Source organism: Rhineura floridana, chromosome 17 (assembly GCF_030035675.1).
Source record: "Rhineura floridana isolate rRhiFlo1 chromosome 17, rRhiFlo1.hap2, whole genome shotgun sequence".
Lineage (NCBI taxonomy): Eukaryota > Metazoa > Chordata > Lepidosauria > Squamata > Rhineuridae > Rhineura > Rhineura floridana.
In genome coordinates this window covers 20,159,983-20,173,589 of record NC_084496.1, presented here as the reverse complement: position 1 = coordinate 20,173,589, position 13,607 = coordinate 20,159,983, and the positions used below count along the sequence as shown (strand labels likewise).

Sequence of the window (13,607 nt, the reverse complement as noted above, 5' to 3'; positions counted from 1 at the left end):
GCCTCTTTACGAGAGGGAGTGGTCCCACCCTGCCTGAAACAGGCGGTGGTGAGACCGCTCCTAAAAAAATCCTCCTTGGACCCTGATAATTTGGACAACTATAGGCCAGTAGCAAATGTCCCATTCCTGGGCAAGGTTCTAGAGCGTGTGGTCGCTCGCCAACTCCAGGCTCTCTTGGATGAAACTGATTATCTAGACCCATTTCAATCGGGCTTTCGGCCGGGGTTTGGTACAGAAACGGCCTTGGTCGCCCTGTATGATGACCTCTGTCGGGAGAAAGACAGAGGGAGTGTAACTCTGTTGGTTCTCCTTGATCTCTCAGCGGCGTTTGATACCATCGACCATGGTATCCTTCTGGAGCGACTTACGGATTTAGGAGTGGGAGGCACTGCTTGGCGGTGGCTCTGCTCCTATCTCGGGAATCGTCTCCAGAAGGTGATGCTGGGGGAACATTACTCGAGTCCCTGGGTACTCCAATATGGGGTCCCGCAGGGTTCAGTTCTGTCCCCCATGCTTTTTAATATCTATATGAAGCCGCTGGGTGAGGTCATCAGGAGTTTTGGAGTGCGTTTCCAGCAATATGCTGATGATACGCAGCTCTACTACTCCTTTTCATCTTCCTCAGGTGAGGCTGTTGATGTACTAGACCGCTGCCTGGCCGCGATAATGGGCTGGATGAGAGCTAATAAACTGAAACTCAATCCTAACAAGACTGAGATGCTGTTGGTGGGAGGACCCTCTGCCCAGATGGTTGATGTTCGACCTGTCCTAGATGGGGTTACACTCCCCCTAAAGGAACAGGTACGTAGTTTGGGGGTCTTATTAGATCCGCTCCTGTCACTTGAGGCTCAGGTAGCCTCGGTGGCACAGAATACATTCTACCAGCTCCGGCTGGTAGCCCAACTACGACCCTATTTGAGCAAGGAGCATCTTGCCTCAGTTATCCATGCTATGGTAACCTCTAGATTGGACTACTGTAATGCACTCTACGTGGGGCTACCTATGAAGACGGTTCGGAAACTTCAGCTAGTGCAAAATGCTGCGGCCAGAGTTCTCACTGGGACAAAGAAATTTGACCATATAACACCTGTCCTGGCGCAGCTGCACTGGCTACCGATATGTTTCCGGGCCAGATTCAAAGTGTTGGTTCTTACCTATAAAGCCCTAAACGGCATCGGACCGCAATACCTGATGGAGCGCCTCTCTCGCTATGTACCTACCCGTTCACTACGCTCGACGTCGAAGGCCCTTCTCCGGGTTCCAACCCATAAAGAGGCCCGGAGATCAACAACTAGATCTAGGGCCTTCTCGGTGGTGGCCCCCGAACTATGGAATGCCCTCCCAGACGAGATACGCCTGGCGCCTTCTCTGTTATCTTTTCGGCGCCAGGTAAAAACTTACCTTTTCGCCCAGGCTTTTTAAATTTTGTAAATTTTTAAATATTTTAATTTAACATTTTAAACTTAATATGATCTTAATTTAAATCTCAATGGCAATTTTATTAATGTTTTATAATTGTACTATATATATATATATTTTTCCACACTTGCTCATATTTTAATTGTGATTTTATTTGTTGTACACCGCCCTGAGAGCTTTCTGCTATAGGGCGGTCTAGAAATGTAATTAAATAAATAAATAAATAAATAATACCAAAAATCAGACTTCATCTTTTTTGTTCCTGATTATTCCCTTCAGTAGATCAGGGTGGCTGTATGAAACTGGTCAGAAGTACAGAAAAAGTACCTGATGTTCTGTTTAAACCATAATGAAATAGTACAATGCTGTTGGTTAAATTCATGTGCTACATTTTGAAGCTACTGCCACTCTTTTAATGAATTCAGAACCATGGACATCCATTTCCTTTTGTCACTCAATTCACAGGTTGTGCTAAAAAATATGAAACTAGACCTCTGAGTATACAGCCATGTCCAAAACACACATTCCACTCTACTTTCACTTTTTATAAATTAAAGGGATCAGGAGGAGTGGGATATTATATGTTCGTTGAAAATAGGTATCTTTTAGAACTACTGAAACATACATCTAATAAGAATATGCTAGCAGCAATAATATGTAAGGCAATAATAGGTGATAAGATGGCCCTCCATTTTAGAATTAAAAGGGATAGCATTACTGATCAAACATTAAACAAAGTATCTACAGTGTTGGTTTAAAAATTGATACCTGTTATTCTAAAGCATTTTAAGAATAATTTTGTTACTTTCAAACTCCAATATACAAACTATGCACATTCCAAACCACTCCTCAAAACAAACAGAGCTATGAACTCTCTTTTCAGCACAACACATGAAAATAAAGGTAATCCAGGCATTAACAAACAGATTGCATTTTCATACTTGGAAGAACTTGGCTGTTGCTTCAAGAGTCTGCCAGCTAATGTATTTTGTTTTAGCCACAAAAAGCTCACTCTCAAAAATATGTGATTTGAATTCTCTGACAAGGAATATCTAACATTTTGCAGTCTCTTTCACATGCCTCCCCACAACATTAACAATTTAAAGCAGGCTGAAAAGCAAAGAGCTTCAAGCAAAAATACATACAAGATTTACTGCAAAAGATAAATTAACACAGTGTTTCAGAAAGCTTTATCAATCATGTGTACAAATCAGGAATTCTGGCATAAACATTTGATTATCTGTACTATACAGCACTTTGTGCAAGCTTTGACTGTAATATTACTTTGTGGCTGTCAAACGGGAAAACAACTTAGAATACTTTAAATATTTTAAAACAAGTAGCACAAACCTAGCTAATACTGCAGTTAACAGAAAAAGAAATTGGTAAAAATACTGAGCATTTGCTACATACTTCAGATAAAATGACTAGTTTCACTTTACAAGCTAGAAACTCTGCAAGAGCTCACTTATTGAAAAATCCAACTCAGCTTGTTCTGTACAAGAATTGAAACGGATTCCCAGTTTACTAAGAGACAAATCTGTAGCCGAGGCTAACTAAAGCAAACCAGGCAAGCAACTGCGTGCTTTGGCACTGCTAAAAACATGCTCAAGTTGCCCAGTTAAAGCTCCAGACCTATCAGATCTACAAAACTGATCAGAAAACAGCAGCAGAGGTACACCTTCAAACCTGGATCGTTTCAGAATTCTGCATCATTTATCCCACACAGAAGGAATAATTATTTAATTCAGCATTGTGCTCCAAGATTGGGTGATCTCCTCCCAATAATTCAAACGAAGTTTGAGAGTTGACAGCACATTATTTCTATTCCACACTGCAGAATCCCAAAATGGCTTCCCAGTCTCAACAAAGCCTGAAGGATAAAACGAATCTAATCCAGCCTCTTAAAGCTTCCATTGTCACTCAGAGGCAGACTTTGAATTTATTGGACAAAGCTACTTTAGCCAGCCCACAATATTTAACCTCTTAATTTCCTTAAAGCATAAACATGCTGAAAACCCCTTTCCAGTGTTTTATTTATAGTTCCAGGTCTCCATGCACTTTCATCCTCACCTTTTAATCAGCTTTTTAGCAAGGAGAAGTTACAATACTGTACAGCAGATCCCTCTCCCCAGGCATGCTTTTGTGGTTTGCTAGGCAACCTGCAAGGCTGTTTCCACAACAAGTTGCTATTTAGTAAAAGGAAGGCGGGGTAATGGGGGAGGATGAGGCTCATCGCTGGGTTTTTTTGTAATACAAGTCAACCTCCCACTCTGGAGATGTGGCGCTTAGGGGAAATATTAAAAATGCCCCCGTGCAATCCTGGAACTTTTGAAATCTGGCAACCCCAGTTCATTCGTCCCACCTAGCCCTGTCCAGAGCCTTCATCTCCTTAGTGGCGATAATCAGCTTTCCAGTGTTAGGATCTGCAGCCCACCTCCTCCCCTCTCTGCCTCTCATTGCTGCCATCTGTTGCTCACCCAGGTTCATGTCATACCTAAACCCCGGCTGATATAACTACTCCTTTCCCCTCTCCCACTGCTACAGGGATTCCTTGCTCCTCCTTTCCTCCATCAAGGTTCTGATAACCTTGGAAGCAAGTCTCTGTCTCTCCAAGAGCCACCCTCAGTACAACAGGTAAGATCAAAACTGGCAGCTCAACCAGTGACAAACTTCATATTCATTCTGAACCCCCCCCCACACACACACACAAGCAGGGCTGCATGAGACCACCGCATTCTTTAAACTTCATGCAGGAGGGACTCTAGCCAACCTGCAAGGCCTAATCAATATTCATAAGAGGGACATGGTCTGCTGCATTGAACGGGCAGGATGAAGCCAAAACAATTACTTGGAGGGGCCAAAGAGAAGCTTGGCCCTCCTCTGACAACAGCACATGCCTCCTCAGCATGAGACTTACCTCTCACACCCTGAGAGCAGTGATTTTCAAACTTTCTAGCTTAAAAGAATCCATTTCACATCAACTTGTCAGCCATGGAACCCAAGCATTTGGGGATGTGATCTAGGCACTGTCATTTCAGAGAAGGTGCCACCCAAGCTTGTTGGGCTTCAGTAAATCGCCGTCAAAACTTGTGAATTAAAAGCATATTTCTAACGCTCTCCTTTAGCTGTTGATTTCTGGGGAAGTTTGGAAGCGCCAAGCAAAATATCTTTCACAGAAGCTTGGCTGCAATTATTAATTGCAAAACATCAGGGCAGTTCAGAATAAGATCTCACTCATCTACAATATGATCGCAGAGGAGGCAGTGCAGGGCCAGATTAAGCTGAGGAGGGCCCCTAAGTTGATTGGTGTTTGGGCTCCCCTTCTCCTCTTAGGCAATATTTTTCTCAAACCCCTTACAATGGTAATGCGTGTAGCACGCATGCGTGCCATCAACCAAGATGGCAGCAGAGGCTTCAGCCCCTTAGGGAAACCTCGGCCACCATCTTGATTGATGGCAAACCGCAAAAAACAGCAGAGAAAAAGGTAAGTGAAGCAGGGGGATGGCGGGTGGTTCGGAAGCCCTTGTCCAGCGATCCGGGGCTCCTGTCCTGCTTCCACATGGGCCCCCAAGAGCTCCGGGCCCCTAGGCTTCAGCCTACTAAGCCTAATGGATAATCCAGCCCTGAGGCAGTGGCCAACCTGGCATGCATAACCTAAGACCTGAGTGGGTGAGCAAGGCAGGCCTGATCTTACCCAGCTCTTCCCCCTCAGTTATTTGTGCAGCACTGTTATTATAATGATTGAATTCATTACCTGCCATTCACCAGTAGGTCCCGGGGCCACAATATAAAGCCACTAAAACAAGGCTGCAGGGCAGGTGGAGGGGTAGCCATAGTCCATAGTTCAGTCCAGCTTTTCCGGGAAACCTCTTGACCTCATGGCAAAATAGGAAGCTCCATACCCGATTAGAGATACTACCAGTGTACCAGCCACCCTGCTGTCTAGCAGCCTCCCTGACTCAGTTGGCTAAGATAGTTGTGGATGCTGCATTGGAGGAACCCAGGATGGTAGACCCCGGTGACTTCAATGTTCATGCTGAGGCCACATCTGTTCCAGCTCAGTTCATGGTCTCCACGGCAACCATGGGTCTACAGCAACTTGTCATTGGTCCAACACATATGGCAGGAAACATACTGGATCTTGTACTTGCTCTGAGTGGTGAAAGGGGTAGCCTGAATGTATGTTTCTACCACCCCATTGCCATGGTTAAGATCACTTCCTGGTGTAGTTTGGAACTGTGGTGCCTTCATCCCTCTGCAGTGGTGGTAGATCCCCATTTAGATAGTCTACTCCCATTCTCTGGAGATTCATGCAATATGATGGATTCCTGCACGTTCTGGGGGGTTTCCTAGTGGATAAGGCAGGCAATTCTGTCAAAGCCCTGGTTTTGCTAAGGAATGGTAAGATAAGATGGGCAATTGACACAATCACTCCCTAGCGTCCTCTCCAGTGCTATGGAGTCTGCTCAGCAACCTGGTAGTTCAGGAAACAGCAGATGATAAAACAGGCTGGGTGACAACTTTAGCACAGGTCTTGTTCCAAAGGCAGCCAAGCACTGGTTAAGAGTGCATAACCGTCCCTACCATGCAGCAGTGAGGGAAGGTCAGAAAGCCTACTTTGCTGCTTCCAACGCATTCTCTTGTTGCCAACCAGTAGAGCTCTTCCGGCGGAGGTTCAGAAATTCATATACTGCTGGCACCAGTAATGGCACACAGTCCCCTGGTACTTCCAGAAAACTGTGTAATTGGCAAGACATTTTGAGGATAGTTGCTTGCCTCTGGACAGAACTTGACACTGTGGTTGAAGCAGGTCTTGTCAAGGCAGTTAATGCTATGTTTTGCAGGATCATTTTCAGTTAAGAAGGCCTAATAAGGTTGACAAGTTTCTACAGCAATACAACCTGTCATTGCTCCCACAATTTTTGCCCATTTTTATCATAAATGCTACTAGAGGTGGAATGACTGGTTGGGTCCAGGATATGGTCAATGCACCATTATGCAAGGGGGAGATGCCTGCTGCCCTGAAGGAGGCGATAGTGCAGCAGCATCTAAAGAACCCCACCTTGGACCCAGTGGTTTATAACAATTACTACCCAGTTGCAAATACTGCCTTTCTAGCGAAAGTGTTGAAGAGGGTGGAGGAACAACTGCAGGGATTCTTGGAGGAGACTGATTATCTAAACCCATTTCAATCTGAGTTTAGGCCCGGTTTTGGAATCAAATCAGCCTTGGTCACTCAAATGGAATGAACTTTATTGGGAGAAGGACAGGCAGAGTGAAGCCCAATTATTTCTTCTTGATCTCTTAGCAGCTTTTGATACCATCAACCATGCTATCCTTCCGGACTGCCTCCATGGGATGGATATTGGGAGCACTGTTTTACAGAGGTTCAGATCCTACCTATGGGGTTGAAGTCAGAAAGTAGAATGGGAGACTGTCTCTTGGTGTCCTAGCACTTGTGTTATGGGGTAGCACACAGCACTATATTATCCTTAATGCTATTTAACATCTATAAGTAGGCATTGGGAGTTGGGGGCAGGTATCACCAGTATACTGATGACATCTATTTCTATTTCTCATCTAAGTCAGGTAAGGCCATATAAGTTCTTGGCCAGTGCCCAGATGCAGGCCAATAAACTGAGTTTAAATCCTGACAAGATGATATGCTACGGTTATAAACAGTGCTGCCCCTGCTTACTGATGCTTGATACCACAACCTGGCCAGTGGTAAAGCTGTTTGTGGCAATATTTATGTTCTTTGGAAGCCACCTACAAAATCTTTTAAAAAGAAGGTACCATGTTTTAGTTCCTTAACATTTTTACTCTTTAATCAAATGTTTAGAAGATGTATTTGAAAGCCAGAAATTCTGTCTCCTCTGCAAAAACTAAAAAACACAAAAAGCAAAGCTACTTTCAATCTTGTTAGCTACTTCTGAGGTAGCTTAGCTCACAGGGTTGAGTACATTTGTATATGGCTAGATCTGCAACTGGCAGAAGTACTCCGGGAATAAATCATCAGATTCCATCTATGTATAGGCAATTCTTAAACAAACAAATACAAGAATATAAGAAGCTCTCCAGTGTGGTGTTTTCAAATCCTGCAGCTGAAGAAAGTAGTAAGCTAAAAAACTAGGCCTACAGAAATGTCAGCTCCTATGATTTCATTTTCTGAACTTCAGGGCTGTGGAGTCTGAGTCAGAGTCGTGGAGTAGGAAGAAATTTTGGGTGGAGTCGGAGTCGGGAGCAATTTTGGGAGGAGTCGGAGTCCGAGTTGGTAGAAATGTACCGACTCCGACTTCCAAATAAATTTTGATTGACAAGAAGCAATTTTGGGTGGAGTCAGAGTCGGACAGTAGAAAAATAGAGGAGTCGGAGTTGAAGGTTTGGTGTACCCTCCACAGCCTTGCTGAACTTGCAGTTCCTACAATGTAGTGACAAACTGAACATTTGTAGACTATGTGCCAGTAGTACTTAGACAATCTATCTGCAAGGCTAAGAATGCAAATTGGTGGGTATGTGCAGTGTTTATTACTGTGAAAGATTTCTACCCTGCTCTTCTTCAGATAGAAGCCAAACAATAAAACCAACCGATAAACACAAAATAACAGCATTTAACAGCTGAAACAGCCATACAATAAGAACAAGGCAATAACAAACAGAGGGGGAAAATAACCTCAATATGAACATGTATGGGGGTGGGTGATAATAAGCTAGCAACATGACTCAGTCCACAGCAAAGGCCTTTCTAAAAGGCCTTAACATAAAGTCCGAACAAGTTCAGCGTTGGGATGAGGTGGGTCTTTGCAGGAAAGGCATTCTGCAAGTTTGGTATCATAACCAAACAAGCCCTAATAGTGTGGTAAACGTCTAGTTCTTCATTCATAAATTAGTTTTCAATTTAAGGAAAACTAACTAAGGAAGGACACAATCTACTGAGCAGTTCTCCTTCATAAGTTCCAATGAAATCAGTGATATGATATGCTAGGAACATGCAATTATTTCCACATCAAGCTGGGCCATTCGACACACTGAGGTACTGCCTGGAAAGGGACTGCACAAGTGCCACATGCAATTAGTAGATAGTGACTATAACATCACTAACAACAATGGATGCCTTGCTGACTGACAGCAGTGTTAGTGCAACTGATTACTTAGTAAGTCAAACCATATAAACCTTACCACCAACTGTTAAATGGGTTGTGTGGTAAATATGGACAGAGTTGCAAATTTGTTTTGTTATTAAGTGATGTGTCTGAATGGATCTTCTCAGTTTTCCAGAGGCATCTGGCTGGCCACTACTGGAGACAGAATGTCTGCATTACACCCAGTCACCTTCCATACATTTCCCCACGCTACAAGATTTGCTTGGATTCTCTTCTTTGAAGCCCAAAGGTGATCAAGGCACTGCTAGTTGGTATTTAGGAGAGGACCTTCTGTGGTCACACCTAGATGTAGGACTCCCTACATCAGATGTCCATTTGGTCCCCCTCCCACCACGCAGCCAAGACATTGTTACCTACCTTCAAAATATTACTTTTTTGCATAGCAAAAAATATTAGCCAGAAGAATCTTGCATTACCTAGTGTATTGCTATGTATCTATATAGTGCCCCAAGAACGCTAAGGCAAAAACACGGGAAAGATCTGTTTCTATAAGAAATATTTTTTCTGAAATGTTAGGAAGGCAGTCTTTGTCATATCCTGGACAGGCACTACATGCTTGTTTAACAATGTTTCTTTCCTCTCACAGAAATAAGTATGTGGATGTATTATTTCCAAGAATATTTACAAGACAGACTATGATCTGCGGAGATGTGGACTTAAATCTCTCCTCTTCAGTCATTTAATCCACTGAGTCAGGCATTATCTTTCCACTTAACCTACCACACACAATTGCTGCGAAAATAGCCCAGCATATGGCAGCCAAGCTCTTTTGAAGAAGGGTGGGATACAAATGTAACAAACACATAACTCAGTGAAAGTCTAATATTAACCAAGTTTTGTTTTCAACTAAAGTGAGGGGCAGAACTAATCAGCATGCTTTCATTCAATCATGCAACCATCTGCAGTGTTAACATGATGAACTCACTTCTACCTGGTTTTGTTCAAAATGGAGACAGGAATAATCTGTAATATCCCCCAACATGCTTCAAGAACAAATATTCTGTCCTTCAGCTTGCCCCCATTTTTGAAGGTTTTACAAAGGACAAGACACACCAGAGGGTACACAAGAGTTGCCAAAAGGACAGGTTTGATGCCAATATGGAGATGTTCATTCTCATTCAGATTGCTGCCATAAGATGTGAAAAACATGAGCTGACCTGCGAAAATTTTCATTATATGTTAAAAAATAAATTTGGCTCATTGCTTTTATTTTCAAATTAGTCTGTGCTGCAGTGAGAATTAGCAACTCTCTCACATAAAATCCCCATACACGTACTCCCTTTCTCTCTCATACACACACAGACTATTTGTTCTGATAGGAATTCGAATGCTACCTCGATGTAAACCATCACTTATGTTTGAACACACAAATTTTCTACATGTACACATGATGGAAAGCCATGATTGGCTGCAGCTTCTCGATACATGTACACCACAAGGACATACAGTGAAATACAGTAGGGCCCCACCCATACAGCGGGTTACGTTCTGGACCCCCGCCGTAAAGCGAAAACCGCCAAGAAGCGGAACACATAGAATAGAATGGCACGTGATGCCTGAAAACCACCGTAAAAACGGAACAAGCGCCATATGTGTGGGGCTTTTGTCTAATTGCATCTAATTGAGACTGCTGCATTAGCGAAGCGCCGTAAAGCGGGCCCCTACTGTATACCTGTAAAATAATCACACTCAAAAATCTATACATATATGTATAAATGCTTCCAGTGCAATGTTTTGTTTACCTTCTGACCTGACCCGTAGATAGTTAAAAAGAGAGAGAGAGTGGATGTTCATCCCTTTGGACATAACTAGGGATCACAGATCAATCCAAGAAAATTTACAGTGAATACATCTGTCTTGTCTCAGTTATGCAATATCTCTAGTCTTTACACTATAACTACCTACTCAAAACCTGCCTACATATGTTTTCCTTGTTTCTGCATTCAAAATCTTGTATGCACACTTTATTTTCCAGTTCTTAATGTTATGCTGACACCAGCATGTTCCACGCAGTCCTGCCAATAGTTTTACTACTTTGGCCTGGACTACATTATCACCAGGCCGTTAACTATACTTCACTACTATGTAAGCATATTAAAACTACAGAGACATTCCCCCCCCAAAAAAAAGATTATGAAAGACTAACGCTAGTGGGTCAAAAGTCCAAAAACATGCTGTTTCCAAGACTTCCTTATAGATTTAATCAACTACTACCAACAGCATTGCAATTCCAGCAGCAACAGCAATAAAAACTTTTACTATGGGAGTCATCATCATGTCTCCTGGCATTTATGCAACCTCTTATCAAATTCTTCTTTATTGACAAAAATATACCATCAATGCCCAGCAAGATGCCAACCCAGTTGCAACCCCACCAGAAAGGCATCCTTTCATTTGAAAATCCCTTGGCCCATATAAAGCATACAGTTTTTTTTGTTTACCAGCTGTCTGTTACAAACCCCCAGACAACTCTGGAGCAAAGAACCACAAATAGCGAAGGCACAGAGAGCTGTTTGTTGCTCTTTTGTGGACAGGTCATTTATTTGCCAAGGAGACAGAAGGCACAGCTGCTACTCTTCAAATCAGAACTCTATTAAAATCCTGTGAGCCTGGATTATCCTTATAGGACTAACTGTACCACATTAAGTTGCTTTTAATTTGTTTTAATGTTGTATTTTAAAATTGTTGTAACCCGCCTTGGAACCAAAGGTGGGTAATAAATTATGATGATGATTCCCACAAAAGGAGGTGTTCCTTGATATAATATGCTTACTAGTTCTCTGACGGTTGGGCTGTTTTGCTATAACGTAAACACACTCATACACAACCTACGTGTCTGCAAAGTGCTATCCAACAGTTTTTTATACAAAATATGATCAACAAAAGTGTGTCTGCTCTCTCACACTGAACTTTTACATCACCCTCTCTCATTCCTTATTTGTTCTCAGTACCAATTACTAGGAACCAATTGTATTAGGAGTTATTGAAATCAGGGCACTCCTTAACAGGAGCATAGGGAACTCCTATCATCTCAGACAACTTCATATTTATTTATTGGACATAGTCTGTCCCATCCCAAAGACTCAAGGCAAGTAATAACATGTTCTTCCCAATCACTGGCTACTAAAAATCAAATTGAATAAAAACATCTCATACTGCTTTTCACAGATGCGCAGGTTTGGACTTTATTTAGATTTCAGGGAAGAGGATGCTAAAGCTGATAAATACTTATAATACAATAATCAAGATCCCAGGACAGAAATACATGAACTCCAGAATAAAAATTAAATAAAATTAGACTAGTATAAAACAAAATACAGGATTCAGTTACAAATAAAGCCACCACCAGCAACAGAAATGGAAATTGCTAGCACACCTCACTCCTTCCCAGAAGGCTTGGCAAAGAGGTGTCTTCACCAGCACATGAAACAACATTAATGTTGTGGCAAAATGCACCTTAGAGGTGGAGGCTGCTCCAAAGGCAAGAGGCCACCAGAGAGAAAGTCCACCCATGAGCCCGTGCCATGAATCTCATTAGGCATGGGGACCATGAGCAGAGCTTTCAGTATGGATCTTAAAACATGGGCAGGTCAATATGGGAGGAAGCATTATTTCAGGTATTTGGGACCTTGGTCGTTGAGGGCTTTATATGTTGAAGGGCAGCTAAGGACATATCTCACACATATTCTTGCAGTCTTTTGATTTGGTATACATATAGTGCACTCAGGAGCATTCCCCAATTATCTTAAACATTATGGTGGCAGTCATAGGAAGCTACCTTACACCAAGTCAGACCATTGGTCCGTTAAGCTCAGTATTTATACAAGCTGGTAGCCATTCACTAGTATTTTAGTCAGGACATGCCTGGGATTGAGCCTGGGATTGAACCTGGGATCTTCTGCGTGCAAAGCATGTACTCTTTCACCGAGTTACAGCTTCCCCCAAACCTTTTACATGCAAAGCATGTGCTCTGCCAAGGAGCTATGCAGTCCTTTCTCTATTAGGCATGCAGGGCACCTTGAACTGAATATTAATTTATATGAACTCATATTCTACCCTACCAAGCAGTTCACAGTAGGTAAGCATATAATTCAACAACTGCCAAAGATATCTGTGACCCACTCAAGGCCATCCAAAAGCCAGTCCAGACATTTTGTGTTTTTTTGTATATGAAACATATTTTGCATAGGAAGGCTGCATATAGATTGTCCACACTTCTTTTTCATTGCATGTTTAGCCACACATACGTGCTAAATTATAGTTATAATCACACAATTAGACAACGCTTTCATACATTTTCTGACCAAGAAGCATTTTGTAAGTAGGAAAAATGAAATGCTCAGCATAGCCATCAGGTTAGGCTCAAGTAAGGAGACTAGATCAAATCAAAAGCAGGGCTCCAGTACTCTCAGTGACTGTGTCAAAGAGGCAATTTCAGCAGTTTTATTTTACCCCTGCGGTTTATGTCATGAAAAGCTACACCTGTCAAAATGTCCCCTTCCCAAAAACAATCAAAGACACAGAACCTCTGTCATCATCAGTATCTGGCAACACCATAGGCTCTCCCCAAGTGTTTTTGAAAAACCAACTTATTTATGCATAGTTGATCTTGTTAAGAGAATGCTCTCAGAAGGTTCATTTTAAGGATCTGCTGGGTAAAAGAGGGTGTTATGCGACAGACAGGATCATACCCTTGCACGCCATGGTAAATAATACAGAGGCAATGTTGATTACCACATCTGCTATTTATAAGAGTGAGGCCTTAATTTCTTGAACATTCTTTGTGTGAAATGATTTAGAGTATTAAAAAATCTCCACATAACAAAAATCTTGTATTAGGATATTGAGATTCCAGAAATACCAGAGTTTCAGATAAACTATCCCAAATACTATTAGGGCCCATATTTTTAGAAAGATTAGGTGGAAAATAGACATTTATGCAAATAAGGTCTATTTACTTGTCCTTAATATAAAAGGCTTGAATATATTGCTGAGAGGTACTGTTCAGCAACTGCAAATTAG

The 13,607-nt window shown here is 42.2% G+C and overlaps 1 protein-coding gene across 15 annotated transcripts in view; it reads right to left on the bottom strand.

Annotated features, from left to right (window-relative positions):
- The window catches only part of SUN1 (Sad1 and UNC84 domain containing 1), an 87,977-nt gene that overhangs the window by 71,141 nt on the left and 3,229 nt on the right, over positions 1 to 13,607 (bottom strand). For 12 of the 15 annotated variants that reach the window (XR_009759446.1, XM_061600453.1, XM_061600456.1 and 9 more), the window contains exon 1: positions 3,101 to 3,281. The exons of 1 other annotated variant lie outside the window; for it this stretch is intronic. The gene's annotated coding sequence lies outside the window, so the exon portion shown is untranslated. Of the gene's footprint in view, positions 1 to 3,100; positions 3,282 to 13,607 lie in introns of those variants that run through there. 2 more of the 15 variants (XM_061600454.1, XM_061600464.1) reach the window with 1 other exon arrangement.